A 15,541-nucleotide genomic window follows, 5' to 3' on the forward strand; every position below is an offset into this window, starting at 1 on the left:
CTGGCCGATTAAGGGGTTCTGGGTTCTGAGGTGAGTTTTTGGTACACCGCAATTCACTGAGGGCCTGGGTTCCTGCGCATAGTTCTGCGCATAAGCAGAATCCCTACAACAGCATTAGCTATGGTCTCAGTGTTGCACGCTAATATGTCAGTGTGCTCCTGATGTATATTGTTCTACTTCCTCTCCCACAGTTATCTACCTATGTCTTCCACAAATCGTATGTAAAGAGCTCTGATACCCGCTTGGGTCATGTTCGCGCTATATAAAACTTTTTAAAAAAATATATATATTCAGTTTATGCATATAATTTGCTGAAGCTTCTGTCTCTTAAACTATCCACTCCTTCATGCATAATGTCATTGATTTAAACTGATGAACTTGTATTTCATTTATGTTGCTGATGTGTATCTCTTCCTTTGTGATTTTCAATATTAACATTTGTGACTGAATGCATTGAACAAATCCCAATTTAATGAGATGAAGCTAACTAATTTTACCAAGTGTCTGTGGTTATTTGGTTAATTTAGGTACAATGATCATTATCATCAACCATCCAACAAATTGATCCATCGACCGAGTAGATGGAAAATTGATTAATTAAGTTGATAGGTAATTAAAAGACGCTTTACATGATTCAAAGAAGAGAAGTCATTGAACTAAACAAATTGACACCAGGGTATCAGGGGTTCTGAGTGTATGTGAATGGGCCATGGCAAATGTATGAATTGAGTGTTGATCCCTGATCAGGTATTGACCGCACGCTGGATCATCACCAAGAACCCTAATTGGTGGACACTGAATTAAACCTTATGGGTTTTGGGTAATAGGCATAACAATGACTCTTGGAGAGGTGCAATGTTTGTGCATAACCGAATTAAAAAGATTTATTGCTAGGCTATGTTCTTTTCCGCACAGTTTAGGTAAGTGTCCGGCAATGTTAACTTTACGAGTAAATCAATCTCTAAGGTGGGCAGTATCAGGTACTTATTTGACTAGACAAACATGATTCAGATCTGCTGTTAGAAAATTGTGTTCCTGGGGGGCGTGGCTAGCGGCCATCGGGAATGGTCGCTTTCTAAAGCGGCTCCGCAGCCCTCACTAAAACATCCGTTGATTTCTCTGTTTTTTGACTCGGAGACTTCCCCATAACATCGGGGAACTCTCCCTAATCCAGTCTAACACAAAGGCACTGCTCGAGAAGGTGGGCTGCCTAACTTTGAGCCGGTGAGAGCGCCTGATTCGGAGCACCCGAGTGACTTAAAATGGCGGCCGAGAAATAGCAGAAGAGACAGCCCCGATCGAGACCCGCAGGACACGAACGCACTACCCCGTGCGATGAAATAGGTGCTGCCCGGAGGCACTGCACCCCCTGGGGGCCTCCTGGGAGCGACAGTCGCAAAGCCATAACCGGACGTGGCTGTGGATGGCAGCAGGAAGGAGGCTCGACTGTGACCCGCCGGGGACTGCACTCGAACCGGAGGGCCAGCCAAACCGAGGTCCCCGGCTCTGGGGCCTGTCCACGGGGCCTCTGAGACCCAAGGGGTCCTGCTGCATCTCCCAGAGGCTATCCGAGAACCGAGGTGAGAGGGTGCTGATTGGGAGCCGCGAGGGGAGGAGGAGCGCTCAAGCAACCCCCGCCGTTTTTGCAGTGCGAAGAGCAGGCGGGTGGCTGATATCAAATCGATGCCCCGGATGCCTGGCCTACGCCCCAAAAGAAGTTGGCAGGCAACCGCTCCCTCTGACTCTGGCCCCGATGGAAACCATCGAGGGCACCTCCTTGTCAACATAAGTACGGCTAACTCCAGGCCCACATTTTTCCTATGAGTCCCTGAACACGACGCGCGTTGCGGTGGGTCTGGGTGAGGACTGAATGGCCAGGCACACACAGGACCTAAGTTGAGAGGCCTATCAGCAGCATTCACACTACAACCGAGCGCAGTGCACCCTACCCCGTTTCAACGGCTGCAGGAGAAGTTAGACCCTTGATTTCCACTCACAGACGCATTGAGGAGTGCTACTTGGTGGGCAGGTCCCTGATATCCTGTGGCCTCCTCTGAACCCCTCTGTTGGCTACAGCTGCAACAGACACACCGTAGATCCTGGGCTCAGCTGGCCCTTTGGGGGCCCTAGTGTTGGTGGCGAAGGGGTTCCCACCCAGAATTGTTGCGGGATGGGTCCCGGACACTGGAAGCTTTGACCCGGCAGCGAAGTGGACTCAATTTCCTTCTGGCCCAGCAAAACCACCTGGAACACCGACAGGCCAGCGGAGAGCAGTACTCTCCACCACGCAGGCGGCGGCAATTACAGGTGCGTTTCTCCAAATAGCTGCACCCCTTTGTTTCCGATATATTATTCATGGCTATCAACAAAGGACTCAAATTTCACGCACAAAAACAACTGGCAAAGTTTGCCAGGACCAAGCAGGGGGGAGAAACCGAGATGGCATCATCGGTGATCCCAAAACCTCACAACCTCGCCCCCCAGCTAAAACTCTCACCCTGGAGGATGTTATGGAGGCTATAGCAGGTGAAAGGACATCTTTGGAAACACGTATAGACCCAGTAAATATTGAAGTAACCCTCCTAAGAGCAGACCTGAAGAAAATTGACTCCTGGGTTAAAGAAGTTGAGACCACTATGACGGCCCTCATGTCCGACACCGCTACCCTTCAGCAACAAGTTGCTCAGCTCCAGAACCAGGAGAAAAGAATGGAAGTGCTACTGGATGATTATGAAGGGAGGGCGAGATGGAATAACATCCGTATTCTTGGGGTGCCTGAACGAATGGAAGGATCAGCTGTTGACCTCTTGTGGAGGACCTGGTACTCCAACCTAAATATCTCTCCAGCTACTTCTCTATCGAACGGGCCCATAGGCTCCCCGGGGGCGTCAAAAACCTGGGGCTCCTCCGAGGCCCATAATCACAAGAGTTTTTAATTTTCAAGACACAGACATCATCTTACAGACCACACGGGCCGGATCCCAGATGAAAATCGACAATGCAAACATCACATTTTTTCTGGACTTCACTGTCAAAGTTAAGGCACAGCGACACAGTTTTACAGCCATTAAAAAAGCCCCCGAGATAAAAACATTAAATGCTCCATGCTGTTCCCGGCCAAACTACAGGTGGAATCCGATGGCAAGACTTGGTTTTTCCTGTTCCCGGAGGAGGCCTGGGACTGGCTGGAAGGATGGCGTTGAGTATGGCCCCTCCCGCAACGAGAGAGTGACATCCAGAGGAAGACTCAGATGGGGCACATTGACTCAGGCCATCGGATCCTATAGCTTTAATCCACATCTCTTAGTCAAGTTGATATTTGCACGTTCCAGGACTCGTGACTTCCATGCAGCGACTCTCTGGGCGAAGGCAGACACTATACTTGGGGTTGGACTGACAGAACCGAGCATACGCCTCAAAGTCTCGAAGCATTTTTATTACACCCGACCCCAACCTGTTCTATGAACATAATCTTCTGGGCCCCCTTAAGCGGATACAAGAAGATGTTAAGCACTGGAGGTTGCTGCCCCTGTCCCTCCTGGGCAGGGTGGCCCTATTTAAAATGCTTGTACTTCCTCTATTTTTATATGTACTTCAAAACTGCCCATTCCCTCTAGCTGACAACTACTTCACCACCATAGAAGGGGAACTCCATATCTTTCTATGGGATGGGAAGGTGCCCCTTATCGCCCTCCAGAAGCTCACAAAGGGGTGGTATGATGGGAGGATTGCCCTTCCAGATCTACGCCTCTGTTACTGGGCCTCACAACTGGTGGCCATCAATCACTGGATCTATGGATCCCCGAAGAACCCGCCTTTCCACCTAGAACAATACCAAACAGGTATTTGGGGGCTCTTTACAGCAAGGCTCGAAGAGGCTGCTATTTAGGGCCTATGACACAAACTGTGGCCATTTGCACACGGCCACTAAGCACTTGGGTTGGGCGGATAGATTCACAAAAGCCACACCGTTGAGGTCATCTCAGCGGTTGGGATCAATGTGCTTCCACACAGGGTTTGACAAGTGGGGCACCATTGGTATCACTATCACTAATATAGAAGACTTGGTCAGCAAGGGGAAACTTCTCACCTTTAAGGAATTACAAACTAAATATGCTCTCGCACACTGAGAGGTTTTCCGATACTTACAGATCGGACAAGCTTTTCTCAAAAGCGTTCCAGGCCTCCTTTCCTTGCCAGACTCTTCCCCCCTAGAGGACCGCTTGCTCACTGAACCACTCTTGACTAAAGCTATCTCCTGCACCTACCGTAAACTCTGCAATAACTTATCTGACTCCTTTCAGACTCTTCAAAACCGCTGGCAAGCGGACGTGGGGTTACTGGAAGATGAGGACTGTCAGACAGCCCTAATGTCCCCCAGGGAAACAGCGATAAATCACCGCTTCCGCCTAATACAACTAAAAATACTCCATAGATTCTATCTCTCAGGAGTACTCTTGGCCAAAATGGGTAGCCGGATGGATGTGTTGTGCCATAGGGACTGCGGCCAAGAAAGTACTTTTTATCACGTCCTCTGGGACTATCCCCATATACGTCCCCTGTGGGACAGGGCAACCCAAAAAATGACAGACACATTGGGTAAACACATTCAATTATCGCCGCGATTGAAGATTCTGATTATATGGGAGGCCACTGAATTGACAGATGTGGGGCAGCAATGGGTGGCATTGGGATACTTGCTGGTGAAGCGCGCTATAGCAATGCTCTGGGGATCCAACAAACGGCCATGGATGATTGGATGGGTGGCAGAGATGGATAGATGCTCGATTGCAGAGAAAGAGGTCTATAAACAAAGGGGCTGCCCTAAGAAGTGGGACAAAAAGTAGGGAGGGTGGAATGCCTTTAGAAGAGAAATTTGTACTTCTCCGACAGAGGATATGGCGATGAGAAGAAATCGAATCAGTGACCCTTTAACCCATTAATATCTGTAGCGTGTAAATGTCGATGTACTGTAGTACATGAACTTTGGACTACATTGTGATATTGTATAATGATGAGTCTGTGCTTTACCTTTAATAAACATTGTTTAATATAGAAGATTGTGTTCCTGTTATTACAAACAAAACAAAGCTTCCAGAGAAGGAGGAGGAAATGCATTCTGAAGTGGTAACTTGAATGCAGAGATCATTCAGTTCCTGTAGTAGTGTGGCGTGGGACACTGTATCGAGGCAAGGGATTTGCCAAATTTGAACTGTTTTGGAATGCACAGATTCTGATTGGCAATGGGAGGCTGCCCTGTTGCCATGGTAAACAATATCCTTGGAAACTGAAAACACATTGTCACATATCTGTGGTATCACTTTGAATCATATTGCTTGCCCTTGTCCTTGGATACAAACATGACACATCTGGCTTACTAATCCCCAAATTGTATATATTTATGTTCCTTTTATGCAATGTGGACACTACATTCTCATTCCTTTAATCAATATGTTTTGAAATAATGTTTTAATTTCTCTTTGCATTCCGGACTACATTGTCTTTCTTCAGGGTTATGATCCTTCCAACATTAATCTGTGAACGAAACACATTCAATGTAATGCTTTACAAATCAAAGATATCAGTAAGACACACATGATTACCATGTTGATAGCTTATTTATGAGTCTGCTAGGTGCCACTAAATAAAAACCAAATCACTTTGCCCTAAATTCTTCTATATCGGGCACATAAATTGACATCCTGTGTGTAATTTGCTATGACGTTACCCGACCACCCCTGCTGATGGAGGGATTGTGCAATCAATGTGCATTTGACCTGTAGAAAACTTTGACACAAAGGTGAACTGTGTCTTTGTTGGTTTTGTTGTCTTTTTTTTTTAAGTTCCAAGCTATTCCTATGCAATGTTTCCTCCATAGTTGACTGCAGATATTTGCTTGCTTAAAATGTGTCGCTGAAGTCTTCGGGCCCGATTCACAGAATTAACTTAAGACAAAATCCTAAACTTTCTACTTTTGGTATTCACAGAATGCACTTACTACTTTTGGTATTCACAGAATGCATTTACTACTTTTGGTATTCACAGAATGGATTTACAACTACTAACTTTACGTCTGTACTCGGGCCGGAAATTCCGGCCCGGAGGCGGAGCTTCTGGCCCGGAGGCGGAGCTTCCGACCCGGAGGCGGGGCTTCCAGGCCGGAGGCGGAGCTTCCGGCCCGGAGGTGGGGATTCCGGCCAGTGGCGGAGATTTAGCCAGGGCCAAAATCTCCGCCTCCGGCCCAGAAGCCCCGCCTCTGGCCCGGAAGTTCTGCCTCCGGGACGGAATTTCCGGCCCGAGTGCGGACGTAAAGTTAGTAGTCGTAAATCCATTCTGTGAATACCAAAAGTAGTAAGTGCACTCTGTGAATACCAAAAGTAGTAAGTGCATTCTGTGAATACCAAAAGTAGTAAGTTTAGGATTTTGTCTTAAGTTAATTCTGCTAGACACCGCCATCCATATTAGGATGGCAGTGGGAAGCAGCCTTTCTGCCGCAATGGAAAGGCATGCAGTTGCCTCAGTTGGGGGCCTGTTGCGGGCCCCCTGGATTTTGGGGGGGTGGAGGGTATATGGGGGTACCTATGGTACCCCCTGCATTGTCACAGACAAGGTGGCAGGCACCGCGAGGTGCCTGTCACCTTGTGCATGCCAATACACACAGTGCATTCCCAGCATTGTGGCGGGCGGTGCTGTGAGCACTGCCCGCCACAATGCTGGGAATAGAGGATGCCACCATCACGGTGGCGGTGGCATTCTAATTGCCGCTGCGGGACCTCCGCACCACTGGCAGCCGGTCCCAGCACCGCTAGGGTGGCAGGCGGACGAAAGTCCGCCCGCCATCCTCATAGGCCCCTAAGCATATAACGCTAAAAACCATAGTTAAAATAGTCATGTAGATAATAAAGTGCAAATATATCGTTCATAAGATTGATTTCGCAAACACATGCTGTACATAAACAAAAGTTTATATACATAGGGGTCAATTCCGATTCCAACCGCCCACCGCAATGTAAAAAATGCGGGATGTGCCCGCCAGTGTGGCGGGTGCATCCTAATTGTGTATGCGGGACCGCCGCATGATGCGATGGCGGGTGATCAAATCGTAATAGACCCCATAGTGAGAATAGGGTGGTTGCCAGTACACATCCCTGCCTCACTCCTCTTTGTATTGGAATTGCCTCAGTGAGTTCACCATTAGGTCCCCATAAAACTTTTGCATAATTGTCTATATGAAGACGTATTATTTGTGAAATAAGTTAATCAGGGACTCCTTCGGTTTTTAGGGAATTCCACAGGGAGTCCTTAGGGATAAGGTCAAACGCGGCCTTCAAATCTATGAAGGCTATGTACATGTGGCCTCCCTTTTATTTAGTGTACTTCCATATTATGCATAATAGTCTGAAAACCTGGTCTATTGTGCTGGTTCTCACTCTAAACCCAGCTTGATATTGAAACATCGGCTGCCTGATTGGACGGGTGGATGTTTGACCCTCTCTCGGAGATACGGATTCTGGTATCTTTACTACATTACAGCTGTCTTATATGTTGAACGAATCTTTGATATAGATCGTCTTTACTTTTGCCATAACCGGATGTGGGTTCTTCAATCTAATACTTGGCCATTCCGATTCTGTAGTTGTTTATCAGACACGAAAAGCATGCACCTCTAACCTTGATACTCTGGATACCTATAATTGTGAGGGAACCGTAACACGACGAATAGGACGTGAAGACATCTTTCACTCCACAGTTATTTTTGCCCTGAAGAAGTCCTTTGGTGGACGAAACGCTTCGGCTGTTCTGGCTGTTTTGGAAAATTGTTTTTTTAATTGTAAAAGTTACTGTAAAATAAAGAAGAATCCTTTGAGAAAACGAAAAACAACCCAAGAACTCGGACTTGATTTAATTTACATTGTTACACTCATATTCAGTTTTTAATATTGTAAGGACACAATATCGATGTCAAGAATATCGGTGACCAGAATATCAACCTTAAGGTAAGTAATATCATTTTTTTTATACCAAAGTAAGTAATATCGAAGTAAGTAATATCGTTGTCATTAATATCAATATTTATATTAGTGTTAAGTATTTTAGTATGTATTTTACATGTATGTTTAAAAAATGTTGTAATGTATTTTTATTATTTTTAAATGTATGGATTAAATATTCAGAAATTATCAAAACATTTTAAGTTAATTTTGCGTTTTAGTATCAGAGCGGGTTGTGGGTTTATAGAAGAATAGAAAGGGAAGTAATTTACATACAATTAATTAATAAATATGTTTTTATTTATTGTTATTGATTATTAATTTATTGTTAATTACTTAATTGGTAATTAATTTGTATGAATTGATTAATTTATAATTATATTAATTATACTTTATTTATTATTTTTTTATTTATAGTTATTGTTAATTAATTTATTGTTACTTTATTAATAATTGTTAATACATTTGTATTAATTAATTAATATTTGATTGAAGAGGTGTGGCGCCACGGCCAGGGCGACTGACTCCGGAATCTGGGGATCACGGTTCGATTGCCGGCTGCAGATTAGCCCAGAACCATGTGACTCTGGGCAATAGCTTGCTTAATCTTCTCAACGGCCCCCAGCATCTAGAGACCCTTACGGGTGATTGTTCGCGCTTTACAAATGTGGATTAATATTATTATTGAATTAATTGTGTTATTTTTATGTGTAGCGAATTGTGTGTTTATGGGGGAATAGGGTGGGAAGTCATTTAATCTTATTTAAGTAAATATTATTTTATTTTATTTGTATTTTTTATTAATTGTTTTGTTAATTAATTATTATTATGTTATTTATTTTACAAAAATTATTTAATTAATAAGTATGTTAATTTAACCCCTATGCTATCCTACATGTGCCACACTGTTACACTCACTGGAGTTGGAATAGTAATTTTAACCCCTAAGCTATCATACACTTTCCCTACTGTTGCACTCACTGGATTGGGAATAGTAATTTTTACACCTACGCTATCCAACACTTCCCTACTGTTGCACTCACTGGAGTGAGAATAGTAATTTTTACCCATACGCTATCCAACACTTTCCCTACTGTTAAACTCCCTGGAGTGGGAATAGTAATTTTAACCCCTACGCTAGCCAACACTTTCCCTACTGTTGCACTCCCTGGAGTGGGAATAGTAATTTTAACTCCTACGCTATCCAACACTTTCCCTACTTTTGCACTCACTGGAGTGGGAATAGTAATTTTTACCCATACGCTATCCAACACTTTCCCTCCTGTTGCACTACCTGGAGTGGGAATAGTAATTTTTACCCTTACGCTATCCAACACTTTCCCTACTGTTGCACTGTTTGGAGTTGCAATAGTAATTTTATTAAATTTATTCCCTCCACTATCTAATTTTTTTGTAATATTTTAGTTAATTTAGTATATAATTAATTTAAAAAATAATTTCAATTTTTTTAATGTGTTCTATATATTTATTTAATTTTTATTTATATTATTGTTTAATGTTTATAGCTGTATTTATAATTTATAAGATATTTTGTAACAATTCATGTTATTAAAATAGGTATTAAAAAATCCTAATACGTAAGTATATATATTATATGTATATATTTAATTTATTTTTACATTATATATTTATGTTGCTTATAATTTTTAAGCATTTTAAAATATTTTAATTATATGTATTATTTACTTTATTTTAAATGATCTTTTTAACTTAAATATTCTTGCGTCGATATTTCTGTAGGGCTATATTTTGACCTTCGATATTCTGTGAGTGATTCATTTCCTACTTTGCTACCCTGGGCTAGCGGTTTCCAAAAACCCACATGGTAATTATTTTTTGCTGCCACAAGTAATTAATTCCAATTACTTTCCTTCCAGTCTTTTTTGCCTGAGCTAGTAATATTCTATACTGGGCCCTACAGGCTCTTAGCTTTGCTGTGTTATTAGACCGAGCGGCCAGTATCAATTGTTGCTTTGTTGTGCGGCATTCCTTGGTAAACCAGGGATTAAGAGAGGAATGCTTAATTGTATTAGATGATTCTTTCTCACCGGGGATTTTACTCAAGAGGATTTCTAGCTTTTCAGCCAGGATAAGATGTATTTGCAAGATTGGTATGTCACATGGGAAAGTATCTCTAAAAGGAGTAAAAATATCTTGCAAAAGTATTATAAATCTTTACCAGGGTTTGGGGCTTTCCGGTGATGGAAGGCCACTTTAATGCCCTATGATTATTACCGATCAGTGGATTTAAGGAAGGGTTTTCCTTTGGACTGATTTCCCTTAATGCCCATGTTTCAGAAAGTATTCCCTCCACTTTCAGGCACAGTGGGAAATGATCACTATCATCTCTTTGGTCCACTTGGAGATCATGTAAGTTAACCATAGGTTGGTACTTACTATTATATATTTGGTTTTGCTATTGGAGGTACCTCTTTTAAATGTATATGCACTTGGGCTGTCTGATGGCAGCCCACCATTGCATGCTCTTAGTCCTTGCCCTGCGACCAATCTAGCCAGTTGCATTACTGCCGTTGTGCAAGGAACGGAAGTTCCGGCTTCTAATGGAGGAATGCCCCTTGCCATATACTCCTCTTCTAGAACATTTTCTAGGCCCACTACAGGCTCAAAGTTACGGGTATCCTGGGGTCCAAAGTACTTAGAAAATTGTCCAGTATCTCCAGTACTGGGGACTCTGCACTAGCTGCTCTTGGTCTACTACAGACATTTATCAGGAGGATTTCTGCTTCATTATGTGTTTTTATTTTTACCACTAGAATGTCTGGAGATTTTAACTGTAATTGGTAGATATCTATCTTTAAGGCGATTTTAACCCATATGGCTAGACCATCCGATGGTCTGCCTCTCGTGGAAGGAAGAACATTAGTACTAAAAGTCCTATAGCCCAATTTATGTGGCGGTTCCAGAGCCCATGTTTCTTGAAGTAGACAAAAATCAAATCGATTTATGTAATCTTGCCATTTTGAGTCTAATAATTTAGTCCTCACCCCCGCTATGTTCAATGAGACCAAGTGTTTCAAACTTTGGATATATTCCTCACTACAGTTCTGGGTATAAGTGTTAGTGCCTATTTCTGGGATCCTGTCCTTTTCTCTAACAGTTTCCTGGCATGTTTTGTAGGAATGGTCGCGTAGTAATTGTCCCTTGATTGTCCCTTCAGATAGGTTGGGGGCACAGGAGGGCCTGATACAGTGCAATTCCCCAGATCCCTGTATTCCTAGTCAGTCAACTGCCTCTAGATCACTTTGGATGCAGTTACTTTGAATGATCGACCAGTATTTGTGAGTGTTTTCTGTTGTACTATCTCAGACCTAGGTCTGTTTAACTTAAACCTCATCATGGAGTTGGAATGTAAGGGTGCCCTTAGGTCCATCACTAACAGCCCGTCCACTATACTTTTAGAACTAAAGACAAGGAAAATGGTGTCATTAGGTTCTTGCATATTCACTAGACGCTCCGCTTTTATAATGTCGGAGCGTATTACTGTTTAGCACTCAGGCTTGGCTCTAATCCAATGGATTACCTTGCTTTTTAGTGACTCTTCATCTTCCGTATAGGACGAAATGATCAGTTGAAAAATGTTGGTCATGTAAAGTGTCCGGTCTGCCTGACTGTTTTTGTCATTAAACGAATTAGTACTGTGGTTCTGCCTAAGATCTAAATTTCTATTGTTTTCCAGCATATCCCCTTGGATTCGTCTAAACGCAGATTCCTTTGTGCTCTTCTTAGTTCTCTCTTTAGCATTTGTAGATCATTTGGTAGATTTTTTTGTATGATCACATCTTTTAACCCTTATTTCTGGGTCTTTCATTATTTTTGCTAATTTATTTAGAAATTGCGACCAAGCTTGTATTCTGTTCGTGGGTTCTGTTATTTGTTCTGCCAGGTAACCCATTATTGTTAAAAACAAATCTGTTTTGGTTTTGTTTGTCCATTTCACACATTTTAGATTAATTGAGGTAATTTCGCCCTCTGGGGAATTAGTAAAATTACATCTTGGTGTGTTTAGATTAAAGATGACGTGCTGCATTGAGTGATCACTCGAGGTGGTGTACTCTATGTAGAAGCAAGCTAATGTTGGCAACAAAGGAAGGGTTAAAAGTGTAAAATCTAACGTCGATTGCGCCCTTGGACCGTAATACGTATTTTCCGACGGGCGATCTTCGTCTCTTCCATTAAGCACCCGCATACCTTGAAATTCAAGATCTGTTACTAGTTGCTGACCAATACAGTCCACACTACAAGTCCCAGCGTGATGTACGAATATTGCTAATTTGCATTTTTCCTATTCAAAATATCCAATGTTTTATGTGAAACATTACCCTCAATATGCCCAAGCAAGAGGCGAGGAAGCACAACTAGGCACAAGGGATTACCTGATTATATGTTTTATTATCTGTGGGATGGAGACCCCATCATATTGACATTTGGGCTGCACCCTCCAACCCAGGGGCACAAGCAGTATTTCTGTAAAACTAGGCAGCAGATTGGGGAGTTTAACCCTAATCCACTCACCCAGCTGTGAAGAAAACACCAGGGATTACTTATTTTAATTATTTATAGGGTTGGAGGCTAACTTGTATTAACATTGAGGTTTTCACGCTTGACCGCAAAACTACTCGCCAGCAGCAGCGCGAGGAGGAGGACGCTGCCTTGCTCCTCGCAGCTTCCCGGACAGTTGCTCCCAGTCCCGGTCTACTGCTTCTTACGGCTCCACAGCTCCCGTGGTTTCAGTGCAGTGTGAGCGAGGAGTTGTTTTTTGGCCAGCCGCCTCCCATGGTATTTTGGCCTCCCACGACCTCCGCTGATTCTGCCAGGGCCGGGCGTTGCTGGCCAGTAGCATTAGCATCACTTAATTGGATACCAGCCCCCCCGCAGCATTTTGAGGAGCGGGCCGACCGGACCTAACATAGAGACCCAGGTCAAGGGCCCAGGGTCCAGGGTCAAGGTCACGCCAGCGCCAAACCGCTGAAGCATAGGTGAATTTGGCACAGCGGAGCAGGGGAGCCAGGAAAAGACCGGGGTGAGAGGAGCGAGAGAGGAGCAAGAATAGAGACATTCGGATTCAAAGGGCTTTCACAACCAAACACGCTGAAGTGCGTTTTCAGAGCCAATTGAAAGGCTCGGATTACCTTCACTAGACTCCTTCAGACTCCTTCATACATGCTGGGCTATCTTTACCAAACGCTTAGGAGCGTGTTTCAGAGCTGTCAAGGAGCGCCGCTTTTTCCTGTGATCTGCCTGCCTGCTGTACAAACGGGGACGCTTCTTCCAGTGACCTGCCTGGCTCCTGTTAAAATCACTCACCTGCCGTGAGGGGAACGGCTCTCTTCAGTGGGGTGCTTCCGTTTTGACTGTGGACGCTTCGATCATTGCCGTGAGGGGAACGGCTCGCTCGGACTTCAGCCCCCAGCATCCTTGGTGAGTGGCGCTGGCGGTGACGTCACCTGGCAGCGCCGGTCCACTACTTAGGCCGCCAGGTGTCACCGCTGCGCGGGACGCGCGCGGGCGGCGCCGGGCCGGTAGAGGCTGGGCTGGGCTCCTTCTCTTGGATTTTGAGTTTATTGTATAGTAAATTGTATTGGGGCCCGGAGGCTTTACTTGGTATTAGGGTACAGCGCTATTGGTGGGCTGTTTGTTGTGTAGTGTCCCCCTCAACATGAGTAAAAGGAAGTTGGAGGGAAGGATAGCGGGCACTCTGGATGATTACCTTACAAGGGTTGAATTAGAAATAACTGACAAAATCCTAGCTGTGGAACGGAGGCTGTCATTGGATCCATTGGCAACCTTGACCAGCGTTGCCCCTGTTGCCACTAATGACATCCTGCCGGACGCGTGCTCGGCTCCCTGTTTATTGGGGGGCTTGTCTAATGCGACCTCATGTACTGGTCATATTGATCTATCTCCTCCTTCTAGTCTCCCTCCCACTCCTGTAATGGTATCCACATGTGCGAATAATAGAGCAGCTGGTTCTAAAGCCAGAGAACCCCCTTGTAAAAAGAGGAAGAGCAGGGTACAATCTAAACTTCCCACTTCTAGAGTTCCCACAGGCCCACTGGATATGCAGCCCCCAACCCAATTCATTGCTCCTATAAGTACAAGTAACTTACAGTGTCCAGGCCAACAGAGCTTTGAAAGTTTAAACTCCTTATTGCGGGACCAATTAACGTTACTGATCCAACCAGTCCTTGCCAAGCTTGATACTGTGGTAACTAGACTTAACCACATAGAAGATAACTTGGCGAAACTCCAATTGCTAGCAGTAACTACATCCGCGCAGCTTACTGTGGAAGGGACCAGCAGTACTAATGCTAGGCCTATGATGGCACAAAATGCTATAGGACCCTACACAAATAATTCTGCGACCATAACTTCTCCAAGGGCTCAACCTCTCAGACCTCCCACTGCTCATAATGTTGTTAGAAGTCCTCTGACCAATCATCAGCCTACCGAGGAATTGACAAGGCCTGTACCACCAAACTTAGTGGCTTTGGAAGAACCAAGGAGTCTTCATCTCCCCCCAGAAGCCACACCCTATACAATCATCTTAGCCAATGTCCCACACCTGGCGGAGGGGTCTAGTGAGCATTGGTCTAATTTAAAAAATAAAGCTTTGTACTTCCTAGGTAGGAAGTTTGGGGCGACCCAACCACTTTTTGAAGAGTTTAAAATGGTCAGGCGTGTGCCCTGGGTTGGGCATGATCAAAAGGCCATAAGAGGTGACTGTGTTGTACTAAGTTTCAGGTCTCCCCTACTGGTAGAACGTATCCTGGAGCAGGCAACACACCTTGCTCCCTCCCAAGAAGAGATTCTAATCCTACCCCTAGGTTACTTCTACAGGCCAGTAAGGGTATTGACCCATATGTCACTACGTGGGTCCCATTGTGGCCCTTTATTGGGACCTCGTCCAATTAGGTTAACTAATCGCTTTGCTGCACTGTCCACTCTGGAGGACAACGATTGACAGGGGGATAATTCAGTGTCGACCTGTCCTGTGTTAAACGGGAGCTTATTGCGGGTCTGTAGGGAGCCAGTTCTTCCCCTACAATCCTTGTCACAAGACAACGAACTGGCCCCTTCTGCTACACCTGTACCCATGAGTGTATCCCCCGTCTGCCTTATTAATGACCCCCCAACGGAGGCACAGTTAGTAAATTCGTCAAATATTAATGCCTGCTCATCAATTTCTTCCTGGAATATAGCCGGACTTCATTCTAAACTGGCTTCTCCTGACTGGGTGGCGTTTGTAGATCGGGTGGACATTTGGTGCTTCCAAGAAACATGGGCAGTTGACCCAATTTATCGAGTAGGGTACCTAAACTTTTATAAAGCAGCTACGAGGGGTATCAGAGGCAGACCGGTGGGTGGCTTGTCAATATGGGTACGCCAACGTGAAGGTATAGAAGTAAGGGAAGTCCCCATGGATAGCCCTGATATATTGGCCATACATATTTCCTCTACTAGGGGCCTCAACGTTTATATATTTAACATCTACCTTAGGGGTGTTCCAG

This window comes from Triturus cristatus, chromosome 2_2, assembly GCF_964204655.1.
Source record: "Triturus cristatus chromosome 2_2, aTriCri1.1, whole genome shotgun sequence".
NCBI lineage: Eukaryota > Metazoa > Chordata > Amphibia > Caudata > Salamandridae > Triturus > Triturus cristatus.